At 47.1% G+C, this 13,345-nt stretch overlaps 1 long non-coding RNA gene across 1 annotated transcript in view; it reads left to right on the top strand.

Annotated features, from left to right (window-relative positions):
* The window catches only part of LOC141112336 (uncharacterized), a 37,891-nt gene extending 32,181 nt beyond the window's left edge, over nt 1-5,710 (top strand). Inside the window, exon 2 of the long non-coding RNA XR_012236577.1 lies at nt 3,202-5,710. This is a non-coding gene — a long non-coding RNA (uncharacterized lncRNA). The remainder of the gene's footprint in view (nt 1-3,201) is intronic.
* Nucleotides 5,711-13,345: the final 7,635 nt, after the last annotated feature.

The following is a 13,345-nucleotide window of genomic DNA, read 5'->3' as shown; positions in this document are numbered from 1 at the left end:
TTATGATATTATGTTTTAATAATTTTCAATAATTTTGGTATTTTCATTTATTGGTTGTCCTTAGCGCTGCATAACATTATTATTATTATCTAGAGTATGTGTCTGACTTTTTTATGCTGGCTGCTTTGGTAATTTGGGTTAAAACCTTGTTTTTTATTAATGTGTTTTTAGTCTGTAAAGGATAATCCCTTTAGCTACCAATCAATTATTGGGTTTCTAGCGCAGCGTTAAGCCCTTTTTGGGTTTTTTTACATATACTATAGACACCCCCCAGGTACGATATTTAAAGGAATATTTCACTTTTTTTTTCACTTTAAGCATCATTAAAATCACTGCTCCCGAAAAAAACTGCCGTATTTAAAACTTTTTTTTCATTGATATATGTCCCCTGGGGCAGGACCCGGGTCCCCAAACCCTTTTAGGACAATACCATGCAAATTAGCCTTTAAATTTAGCACTTTTGATTTTGAACTTTCGAGTTCCATAGACTTCAATGGGGTTCTAAAGTTCGCGCAAATTTTCGGTCCGTTCGCAGGTTCTGGTGTGAACTGAACCGGGGGGGGGGGGGGGGGGGGGGGGGTTCGGCTCATCCCTAGTAATCAGCATGGATTCATGGAGTATCATTCTTGCCAAACCAATTTACTAACCTCCTATGCCAGTTAGATAAAGGAAGGCCCGTAGATGTGGTGTATCTGGATTTTGCAAAAGCATTTGACACAGTTCCCCATAAACGTTTACTGTACAAAATAAGGTCCATTGGCATGGACCATAGAATGAGTACATGGATTAAAAAAACTGGCTACAGGGGCGAGTTCAGAGGGTGGTCATAAATGGGGAGTACTCAGAATGGTCAGGGGTGGGTAGTGGGATCCCCCAGGGTTCTGTGCTGGGACCAATACTGTTTAATTTGTTCATAAACGACCTGGAGGATCGGATAAACAGTTCAATCTCTGTATTTGCAGACAATACTAAGCCAAGCAGGGCAATAACTTCTCAGCAGGATGTGGAAACCTTGTAAAAAGATCTGAACAAATTAATGGGTTGGGCAACTACATGGCAAATGAGGTTCAATGTAGAAAAATGTAAAATAATGTATTTGGGTGGCAAAAATATGAATGCAATCTATACACTGGAGGGAGAACCTCTGGGGGAATCTAGGTTGGAAAAGGACCTGGGGGTCTAAGTAGATGATAGGCTCAGCAATTACATGCAATACCAAGCTGCTGCTAACAAAGCAAACAGAATATTGGCATGCATTAAAAAGGGGATCAACTCCAGAGATAAAACGATAATTCTCCCGCTCTACAAGACTCTGGTCCGGCCGCACCTAGAGTATGCTGTCCAGTTCTGGGCACCCTCCCAATGTTGAGGGCATGTGGCCTGGTACGGTTCAGGAGGGGGGGGCCACACTCTCGTCCCCCCCTCTTTTCCTGCGGCCTGCCAGGTTGCGTGCTCGGATAAGGGTCTGGTATGGATTTTTGGGGGGATCCCACGCCGTTTTTTTTTTTTTTTTTGGCGCGGGGTTCCCCTTAAAATCCATAACCCCACGTCATTTTTTTTTTTTTTTTTTGGCCGGGGTTCCCCTTAATATCCATACCAGACCTGAAGGGCCTGGTATGGAATTTAGGGGGACTCCCACATCATTTTTTTTTTAAATTTTGGTTCGGGATTCCCCTTTGGGGAATTCCCATGCCGTTTTTATCAATGAACTTCTATGTGTATTGTCGGCAATGCAATAGCCGCGGGTAGTTTTAAATTATTTTTTTCCTTCAAAATGTCATTTTGCTGTCAGACTGTTCTAAACACAGGAAACATGCGCCCCTTTACAGGCATACTATAGACACCCCCCAGGTACGAAATTTAAAGGGATATTACACTTTTATTGTTTGACTTTAAGCATTATTAAAATCACTGCTCCTGAAAAAACGTCCGTTTTTAAAACTTTTTTTTGCATTGATCCATGTCCCCTGGGGCAGGACCCGGGTCCCCAAACACTTTTTATGACAATAACTTGCATATTAGCCTTTAAAATTAGCACTTTTGATTATTCATGTTCGTGTCCCATAGACTTTAACGGTGTTCGCGTGTTCGAACGAACTTTTTTCCTGTTCGCATGTTCTGGTGCGAACTGAACAGGGGGGTGTTCGGCTCATCCCTAGTCTGGAGGATATTAGTTATGAGGAAAGGTTGCGAGCACTGAACTTATTCTCTCTGGAGAAGAGACGCTTGAGAGGGAATATGATTTCAATATACAAATACCGTACTGGTGACCCCACAATAGGAATAAAACTTTTTTGCAGAAGAGAGTTTAACAAGACTTGTGGCCACTCATTAAAATAAGAAAAGAGGTTTAACCTTAAACTACGTAGAGAGTTATTTATTGTAAGAGCGGCAAGGATGTGGAATTCCCTTCCACAGGCTGTGGTCTCAGCAGGGGGGCATCGATAGTTTCAAGAAACTATTAGATAAGCACCTGAATGACCACAACATACAGGGATATACAATGTCATACTGACATATAATCACACACATAGGTTGGACTTTATGGACTTGTGTCTTTTTTTCAACCTCACCTACTATATGTAACTCTGTAACCTGGCAAAGCCCTTGTACCCTTTCCAGCGGATAAAAATTGACCACATCCATGCCAAAGAGTGGACGATTTGAATACGCCTTAGTAGTGGTAGATATGTTCTCCGGGTGGCCAGAGGCCTACCCTGTAACCAACATGACCGCTAAAACGACTGCTAAGAAACTCCTCACTGAGGTGGTATGTAGGTACGGGGTCCCAGAAGTGATAGAGCAACTAAGGACCTGCCTTTACAGCATCAATAACCAAAGAAGTCTGGGCTGCACTGGGACCTACCTTAGCGTTTCACACACTCTACCACCCCCAGAGTAGCGGGAAGGTAGAAAGAATGAATGGCACCTTGAAAACCCAAATGCTCAAAGTGGCCCACGAGACTGGTATGAGCTGGCTGGACAGTCTGCCCATTGCCCTGTTCAGCATCAGATACACACCAAGGGGAGAACACTCCCTATCCCCTTACGAGATTTTGTTTGGTTCAGCCCCTAGACTTATTATTTATTATTATTTTCCACAACAGTAACAACTGCAGTATGATGTGTTGACTAACTATGTAACCGCATTATCACGAGAATTAACCCGAATACATACCCAGGTGTTTTCTTCCATTCCAGATCCTGAATTAGATACAGGAACACACCAACTGTTGCCTGGAGATTGGGTTCTGGTAAAGATATGATGGTCCCTCCCAAGTCCTGCTGACCACAACCACATCTGTCAAGTTGGCTGGGAAGAACACTTGGATCCATGCCTCCCACTGCAAGAAAGTCCCAACCTCTGAGGACAAGACACTGCCTGCATCGTGATGTGCATATTGTATATCCTTTTTCTGGTGGGGTTGGTGGGAGCTCAACAAGTGGCCATCATAAAAAAAGGGCATCACTCAACAAGTGGCCATCATAAAAAAAGAGGGCATCACACGATTTTGGTACAACTCATCCAACACACATGTGGCCACTTTCGCCTTTGATTACTACAGTATAGCCTCCTGTCCCTTAGATGTTGCCTGGCAATGTAACTGGTATAACACCCCTGGACACAGATCTCTGTATGCATCCACCTATATATGTGTCACTGATAGTTACTGGGGACAGAATTGTGACTATTAGGGGTCAGTGGGGTGGAATACAGGAGCAGACTGGGGGTACAAACCACAGAGTGCACTGAATAGAACAGATAAGAATGGGAAATCCTTGTTAAAAAGGATGACCCTGTCAAAAACAGCTACATGCCTATCCACTGGGAGAACAGGCCACAACATGCCCCTTACCCTACCTATAGAGAACCCTAGCCCGCATGTATATATGTGTTAGGAACATGGGTGTCAGGGGGTATAGGAGGGCCGCTGGGAAAGTTCCAACTAAAAGACATGTATAATTCAACAGACTGGCAACCCCCTCAGCCGGCAGTCAACCCTCTTAGATCCCACATCCATACCCTAGATGACATGGTAGTGATGGCAAATCCCACCTTTGAGGACAACTGGCTTTTCTGACATCAATCTGTGGCTAGAAAGGATGAAGTACAGCGCAGACAAACATAAAAAGACTAACTGCTATGTTTGTGGTAGTGCTAGGCCACACCTGGGTACTGTTCCACTGTCGATACCTGAAGAAAGTGAGGAGTGCTTCCTTAGCCTGTTCACTAATACAACAACAAACCACTCATGTGAAAAGTGGAAAAAAGACTACCCCATAGTTACCAAAACCCCAAGGCCAAGAGAAGGCATCACCATTTACCCAGGGAACTATACCTGTTACTCAAATTATCAAGGAAGGGGGAGGTTCCTGGGTAATTTCACAGAAAGTTACTGCTCGACCTACAGTAATGTACCGGGAAGGCAGGTACAGAACCAGGTCCAGTCCCTCGGTGATGTGTACTGGATTTGTGGGGATTTGAAAATTAGGACAAGGCTAGAAGGGAACTGAAACTGAGAGTGTGCCCTGGCAAAGGTCATTATGCCCCTCCACATCCTCCCATATGATCCATCTCCCCCACACCTTGAACCGTCACCCAACCGTAGGAGAAAGAGGAGTGCTCCTGAGGGAAGTTTTGACCCACATTTGTCTATAGATGCCATAGGGGTCCCAAGGGGGGTCCCAGATGAGTTTAAAGCCCGAGACCAAGTAAAGGCAGGTTTTGAGTCTCTGATTCCCATAATCACTGTCAACAAAATGTCTACTGGATAAATTACATATATTACAACCAGCAGCAGTTTGTGAATTGCAGCAGAGATGCCCTACAGGGGATTTCTGACCAATTAGCCCCCAAATGGTAAGGTCACCCTGGCCATCAAAAAGTTGGAAGGCCCATTAGTAGAGCTGAAGAAGAATTCAGGTATCTCAGACCCATGGGACCAATATTTTAGCTGGATGAGTGGGTGGAAAAATATTTTAGCCCAAGTAGGTATAGCTCTTTTCATTATTTTGATCATCTTCGCTCTGATGATTTGTTGCATTCTACCTCGTCTGAAGAAGTTAGTGTAGAAAACTGTGGAAAATAGCACCTCAACCTTCTTGAACCAAGAAGGAGGAGATTTTGATGGGGCAGATGAGAAACCTTACACTCCATTGCAGTCCCTCCCTGTGAAGTATAATGCCATTAGGGACAGCATCTGACTTCCTTATGTGCAAAGTCTGTGGCAAGGGGGGTGATGGAAAAGCCATCACCCGTCTAACATGCAGCACAAAAGATTTCCAAGGCACATGCGGACAGATGAGTTAGGATGATTAGGAACAGTTGAAAATAGTCATTTTAAGGGGGGGCTGTGGTGGATTAGGTAAAATGCCCATTTTTTATTCCTAGCTTTTATACTAACAAAGTCTATATTTTTGTGTATACAAGCAGTGCTTCATTAACTCCTTGCTCAAAATGGCCACCAGGAGCACCCCCTCCCATCGAATGCAAGAATGTATAATCAAGATGGCGGGTTCACTCCAAGACTACACCCAAAAGATGACACCTAAGGGTCTGGAAGAAGCTCACCTTATATGGACATAGCCAATCACAAGCTACTAATGTCTTGATAACGCTATGTTAGTGCTGCACTCCCACGTAGCATAACTCACTCACATATAATACCCTGTGTAACCAGGAAGAATAAAGAATTATCACGTATCTGAACACAGTCTCAGTGTGTGGTTCTTCATGATGCAGGCATCAGATTACAAGGACCTAAATTAGGACGGGGACAGATACTCACCAGACGATTAGTCTGATCCATTTCACTGTGTACACCATCTGAAGTGTATTAGAAACTGTACACACTGTATTACCGGGGTAGGCAACCCCCACCACGGGTGCCACAAGCTACACGCAAAGCCTCTTTTGCCGGCACTCAACTCCCTCCCCATCAGCAAAGCAGTGCAGGGAAGTGTCAGTGAGACACTAATGCATTCCAATCTCAGAATTCCCCACTCAGAACCTGCACTGAGGGGGAGGCACTGTGCTCCCACACATTGTAAAAGATGGGAAACATTGTTTGATCCTCTAACTTTGCTGTAGCTTCGATCATCAGCTTTTGTGATGGGGAAGAGATTGGGTTCAGGGCGGTCCCTGTTTCCAGGAGGAGGACTGTCATTGGCCACCGCTAAAGCCAAGTACAGTCCTGCTAGCCCTGTCCACCTTCTGGAGGAAGATGACTTGCTTGGTTGCCACTACCAATCTCACAAAGAAGCGATTTTCACTGTGATTGGGAAAACCATAATCAGGTGACAGTTTGTGGAATTACTGTTGAGATTCTGGGAACTTCATTGAATGTAATCCTGAACCTTTGCATCACTTACTACTGAACCCCTGCACTCTGTGTCCCTTTAAGCCACAGCCAGTATTCAGCGCAATGAAAATCGCATCCAACTTTTGCTGCACCGCACTTTTTCTCAGCAGCGGGGGCCCAACTTATGATCCTGCACACAGGCCCACTGCTTTCAGAAAATACCCCTAACCTGAGCTCATCATTGTGCACCCATTCCATATGCTTGTATGTGACATCACATACAAGCACATGGGCTGGATGTGAGAGGTGAATCAGCAGGATGAGTGTGCCCGGACAGGTAGATGTGTCATCTCTGCTTCTTTTCACCACTCTGCATATCACACATATCATAGATGAGAAGAGGGTACAGCGGTGGAGAAGATCAGCAGGAGGGTACAGTGGGGAAAATGAACAGGAGGGGTTCAGAGGTGGGACAGAAGAGCAGGAGGGTACAGCGGTGGGGCAGCTGTGCAGGGAGGTACAGTGGTGGAAGAAATGAGAAGGGGGCTCAGCAGTGGGACAGATGAGCAGGGAGGTACAGTTGTGGACGAGATGAGAAGGGGGTTACAGTGGTGGGACAGATGAGCAGGAGAGTTTAGTGTTGGGGCAGATGAGAAGGGGGTTCAGTGGTGGGACAGAAAAGCAGTGGGGTAGAGCAATGGGGCAGATGTGAAAGGAGGTGTATTGGTGGGACAGATGAGCAGGGGGTTACAGTGGTGGGACAGATGAGCGAGGGAGTTCAGTGTTGGCCAAGATGAGAAGGGGGTTACAGTGGTGGGAAAGTTTAGCAGGGGGATTCAGTGTTGGGGCAGATGAGAAGGGGGGTTCAGCAGTGGGTCAGAAGAGCAGGGGGTACAGCAGTGGGGTAGATGTGAAAGGAGGTGCATTGGTGGAACAGATGAGCAGGGGGTTACAGTGGTTGGGCAGAAGAGCAGGGGGTACAGAGGTGTGGCAGATGTGCAGGGTAGAACAGTGGTGGGGCAGATGTGCAGGGGGTTACAGTGGTGGGGCAGATGTGCAGGGGTTACAGTGGTGGAACAGATGAGAAAGCGGGTTACAGTAGTGGGGCAGATGAGCAGATAAGTTCAGTGTTAGGACAGATGAGAAGATGGTTCAGCCGTGAGACAGAAGATCATGGGGGTATGGCGGTCGAGCAGATGTGCAGGGAGGTACAGTGGTGGGGCAGATGAGAAAGGGGGAATTGGTGGGGCAGATGAGCGGGGGGGTTACAGTGGTGGGACAGATCAGCAGGGTGGTACAGTGGTGGGGCAGATGTACAGGGGGTTACAGTGGTGGGACAGATGAGCAGGGGGGTACAGTGGTGGGGCAGATGTGCAGGGTAGTACAGTGGTGGGGCAGATGTGCAGGGTGTTACAGTGGTGGGGCTGATGTGCATGGGGGTTACAGTGGTGGGACAGATGAGCAGGGGGGTACAGTGGTGGGGCAGATGTGCAGGGTAGTACAGTGGTGGGGCAGATATGCAGGGAGTTACAGTGGTGGGGCAGATGTGCAGGGGGTTACAGTTGTAGGGCAGATTTGCAGGGGGGACAGTGATCTGAGGTGTGAAGGTGCATGAATTGGGGCTGATCTGAGGCGTGAGAGTGCAGGATGTTAATTTGTCACTATTACTCAAGTAGTTTACAGCATTTACTTTATAAAAAAGCCTTTTCGTAATTGAGAGTGTGAAGTTGACATTTTTTTTATAAAATCGGCATGCTCAATTTCCTTGAAAACATTTTTCGGCACACTGTGCTCAAAAGGTTGCCTACCCCTGCTGTATTATATACTGTTTACACCGTTTGAAGTGTATTACAAACTGTGCAGACTGTATTATATACTGTGTACACCGCCTGAAGTGTATTAGAAACTGTACACTGACTGCACTGTATTACACCTCCTGAAGTGTATTACAAGCTGTACACACTGTATTATATACTGTGTACACCGCCTGAAGTGTATTAGAAACTGTAAACACTGCATTATATACAGTGTACCCGCCTGAAGTGTATTAGAAACTGTACCCCAACTGCACTGTAATATATAATGTGTACATCGCCTGAAGTGTATTAGAAACTGTACACACTGTATTATATACTGTGTACACCACCTGAAGTGTATTAGAAACTGTAAACACTGCATTATTATTATTATTATTATACAGGATTTATATAGCACCGACAGTTTACGCAGCGCTTTACAACATTAGGGCAGACAATATAAGTACAATACAATTCAATACAGGAGGAATCAGAGGGCCCTGCTCGTTAGAGCTTACAGTCTAGGACACATACAGTGTACACCGCCTGAAGTGCATTAGAAACTGTACATCAGCTGCACTGTAATATATAATGTGTACACCGCCTGAAGTGTTTTAGAAACTGTACACCAGCTGCACTGTATTATATACTGTGTACACCGCCTGAAGTGTATTAGAAACTGTAAACACTGCATTATATACAGTGTACACTGCCTGAAGTGTATTAGAAACTGTACACCAGCTGCACTGTAATATATAATGTGTACACTGCCTGAAGTGTATTAGAAACTGTACACACTGTATTATATACTGTGTACACTGCCTGAAGTGTATTAGAAACGGTAAACACTGCATTATATACAGTGTACACCGCCTGAAGTGTATTAGAAACTGTACACCAGCTGCAATGTAATATATAATGTGTACACCGCCTTAAGTGTATTAGAAACTGTACACACTGCATTATATACAGTGTACACCGCCTGAAGTGTATTAGAAACTGTACACCAGCTGCACTGTAATATATAATGTGTACACCGCCTGAAGTGTATTAGAAACTGTACACACTGTATTATATACTGTGTACACCGTCTGAAGTGTATTAGAAACTGTAAACACTGCATTATATACAGTGTACACCGCCTGAGGTTTATTAGAAACTGTACACCAGCTGCACTGTAATATATAATGTGTACACCGCCTGAAGTGTATTAGAAACTGTACACCAGCTGCACTGTATTATATACTGTGTACACCACCTGAAGTGTATTAGAAACTGTAAACACTGCATTATATACAGTATACACCGCCTGAAGTGTATTAGAAACTGTACACCAGCTGCACTGTAATATATAATGTGTACACTGCCTGAAGTGTATTAGAAACGTACACACTGTATTATATACTGTGTACACTGCCTGAAGTGTATTGGAACCTGTAAACACTGCATTATATACAGTGTACACCGCCTGAAGTGTATTAGAAACTGTACACCAGCTGCACTGTAATATATAATGTGTACACCGCCTGAAGTGTATTAGAAACTGTACACCAGCTGCACTATATTATATACTGTGTACACCGCCTGAAGTGTATTAGAAACTGTAAACACTGCATTATATACAGTGTACACCACCTGATGTGTATTAGGAACTATACACCGGCTGCAATGTATTATATACTGTGTACACCGCCTGAAGTGTATTAGAAACTGTACACACTGTATTAAATACTGTGTACACCGCCTGCACTGTATTAGAAACTATACACTGGCTGCACTGTATTTTATACTGTGTACACCGCCTGAAGTGTATTACAAACTGTACACACTGTATTATATACTGTGTACACCGCCTGAAGTGTATTACAAACTGTACACCGGCTGCACTGTATTATATACTGTCTACACCACCTGAAGTGTATTAGAAGCTGTACACACTGGGGGTCATTTACTAAGATGAATGCGCTGCGCCGGTTCATACCTTAATTGGTGCGCCGGATAAATCCTTAATTGAGCGTGTGAACCAGCGCACGCACAGCAGTACCTGCCCGCGAGAATGTTTCCAGCGCAATCCCATTGCGCTGGTTCTCCGCGAGGTACATCTTGCGCTCGCTGCAACAGGAAAAACACATCTTCCTATTAAAGTAGCGCGAGAAAAACTGGCATGGATTCCCCCTCCAGGGGCATACCAGGCCCTTAGGTCTGGTATGGATTTTAAGGGGAACCCCCTACACTGAAAAAACGGCATGGGGGTCCCCCCTAAATCCATACCAGACCCTTATCTGAGCTCGCAGCACCCGGGGCATGATGGGACTGTGACGTCATAAGGGGCGGGTTCAGCCTGTGACGCCCCATGCCTATATAAGTTGGCGCACACCTCGCAGACGGCATTACAGCGGGAGAGAGCGTCGTGTCAACATCGGAAGAAGAGAAGAGGGAACAAGATGACGGAGAAGACCGGGCCACCACTAGCAAAAGAGCAGCAAAAGAGCAGAAGATAGCGGAGGAACACGGGAAAAGAACCGGAGAGCGGGAGAAGAACTGGAGACTGGGAGAAGAACCGGACAACGCGAGAAGAGGCCAGAGAGAGCGGAGAAGTCGGAAGAAGACCCCCGAGGTCGGAAGACCCCCAGAGCTGCCTAATAAATTACTTTAAAAACCTGTCTAGTTTGTTTTTTTCTTGACACTTTTTCCCAGAGGTGAATGGGTAGGGGTACCATGCACCCCATACTCATTCACATAGGGTGGGGGGCCGGGATCTGGGGGCCCCCTTATTAAAGGGGCTCCCGGATTCCGATAAGCCCCCCACCCGCAGACCCCGACAACCAACGGCCAGGGTTGTCGGGAAGAGGCCCTTGTCCTCATCAACATGGGGACAAGGTGCTTTGGGGTGGGGGGGCCGCAGCGCACCCCCTTCCCCAAAGCACCCATCCCTCATGTTGAGGGCATGCGGCCTGGTACAGTTCAGGAGGGGGGGCACTCGCTCGTCCCCACCCTCTTTCCTTACCGGCTGGGCTGCGTGCTCTGATAAGGGTCTGGTATGGATTTTGGGGGGACCCCCATGCTTTTTTTTCGGCGTAGGGGGTTCCCCTTAAAATCCATACCAGACCGAAGGGCCTGGTATGCTCTTGGAGGGGAACCCATACTGGTTTTTTATGTAAAATTTGGCGTGAAATTCTCCTTCAAGATTCATACCAAACAGTGCCTGGCATTGGCGGGGATCCAAGTTGGATCCCCATGCTTGTCGCTCATTGGGAAAGGAAAAAAAGTTTTTTCCTTTCCCGATGAGCGAGCCAGCTCAGCGCTGCTATCCGCAGCTGACACAGTGCACTGCGATTACCTGCGGTTATGTGCGGATAGCTGCGCTAAATCGCTCCTGGACGCAGTCAATTCTATTTCTTCTATCCGCATTAAACCGCATGTAATCAAAATGCAGCTAAACGCAGTGTGTGAATGGGGCCATAGGAAAGCATTGTGTGCGTTTAGCTGCGGTAGAAAACGCAGCTAAAAGCACAATTCTATCCGTCCGTGTGAAAGGGGCGTTTTTCCAGGCGCTATATCGCTAAAAATAGCGCCAGAAAAACGCCCTAAAGAAGTGGCTCCATTCACTCCAGTGTGAAAGCCAGAGGGATAGAATAGAATAGAATTGTGCTTTTAGCCCCGAGGGCTTTCACACTGGAGCGGTGCGCTAGCAGGACAGTAAGGCCCCTTTCACGCTGGGGCGGTGGGGGTGTCTGCGGTAAAGCGGCACTATTTTTAGCGCTGCTTTACCGTCATTTTAGCGGCGTTATTCGCCCGGTAGTGGGGTGGTTTTAACCCCCCGCTGGCAGCCAAAAAGGGGTTAAATCCGCCTGCAAAACGCCACCGGAGTGGCGTTTTGCCGGCGGTATCACAGCGCTGCCACATTGATTTCAATGGGGAGCAGCCGTGAGTTCACTGCTCCTTCACCGCTCCAAAGAAGCTGCTGGCAGGACTTTTTATGACGCCCTGCCAGTGCACCGCTCCAGTGTGAAAGCCCTAACTGGAGTGAATGGAGTCACTTCTTTAGGGCGTTTTTCAGGCGCTATTTTTAGCGCTGTAGTGCCTGAAAAACGCCCCAGTGTGAAAGGGGCCTAAAAAAGGTCCTGCTAGCAGCATCTTTGGAGCAGTGAAGGAGCGGTGTATAAACCGCTCCTGCCCATTGAAATCAATGGGACAGCGTGGCTATACCAGGCGGATTTAACCCCTTTTCAGCCAGTAGCGTGGGTTAAAACTGCTAGCAGCCGAATACCGCCGCTAAAACTACGGTAAAGCGGCGCTAAAAATAGCGCCGTTTTACCGCCGCCACCCGCACCACCCCAGTGTGAAAGAGGCTTAAGGCCCCTTTCACATGGACGGACCGTTCAGGTCGGACCTGAACGGACACTCCATAGACCTCTATGGAGGGTCGGATGTTAGTGGTGACATGTCCGCTGACATCCGACCCACTCCAATCCGAAAAAGTGTAACAGAGGAAAAACCTATTTTTCCATCTGTCTGTGGATCAGATCGGATGAGGACGGACTCTACAGTCCGTCATCATCCAATCCCCCATAGAGGAGAGCGACACTCTGACAGGTCCGTCCCTGCACAGTGTGCAGAGACAGACCTGTCATCTGCCTGCTCAGTGGGGATCGACGGAGTGATCCCCCACTGAGCAGAGCGGGCTCCGTACACAGACATGTCCGTGTGAGAGAGCCCTAAGGCCAACGCCCTTTGTACAAAAATCCAAGTTTGTACAAAGTCCCATCGTGTGTATGAGGCTTAAACACCAGAAATTCAAGTTTTCATATCTATAAAGGTCACCATACACTGGGCAATCAGTTAGATCTTCCATCAGGGCCGTCTTTAATGCAGGGCAAACGGGGCACTTGCCCTGGGCCCAATCTTTGTTGGGGGGCCCGCGCTAGCCGTGAATTGGGGCCCCAATGACAGCTTTGCAGAGCGCACAGAGGACACGGGAGGATGTATTCCTCGCTAGCCAGCTGAGAGGGGGCGGGCCGGGAGCTTCACTGACGCTCTGACCCCGCCCACGTGCAGCCTGTGTACTCGGAAAAGAGCTTCTGTAGTGAGAGCCAGTGATCGGAGTGGGAGTGTCAGTGGAGCTTCCGGCCCCGCCCCCTCTATACTGGCTGCTGAATACAGAGGTCCAGGGGCGGGGCCGGGAGCTCCAATGATACTCCCACTCCGATCACTGGCTCTCACTACAGGCGCTCTATACCCAGTACA

Source organism: Aquarana catesbeiana, linkage group LG11, assembly GCF_042186555.1.
Source record: "Aquarana catesbeiana isolate 2022-GZ linkage group LG11, ASM4218655v1, whole genome shotgun sequence".
In the NCBI taxonomy this organism is placed as follows: domain Eukaryota; kingdom Metazoa; phylum Chordata; class Amphibia; order Anura; family Ranidae; genus Aquarana; species Aquarana catesbeiana.
Note: the sequence above shows the minus strand (reverse complement) of the source record. Positions and strands in the feature narration are given on the sequence as shown.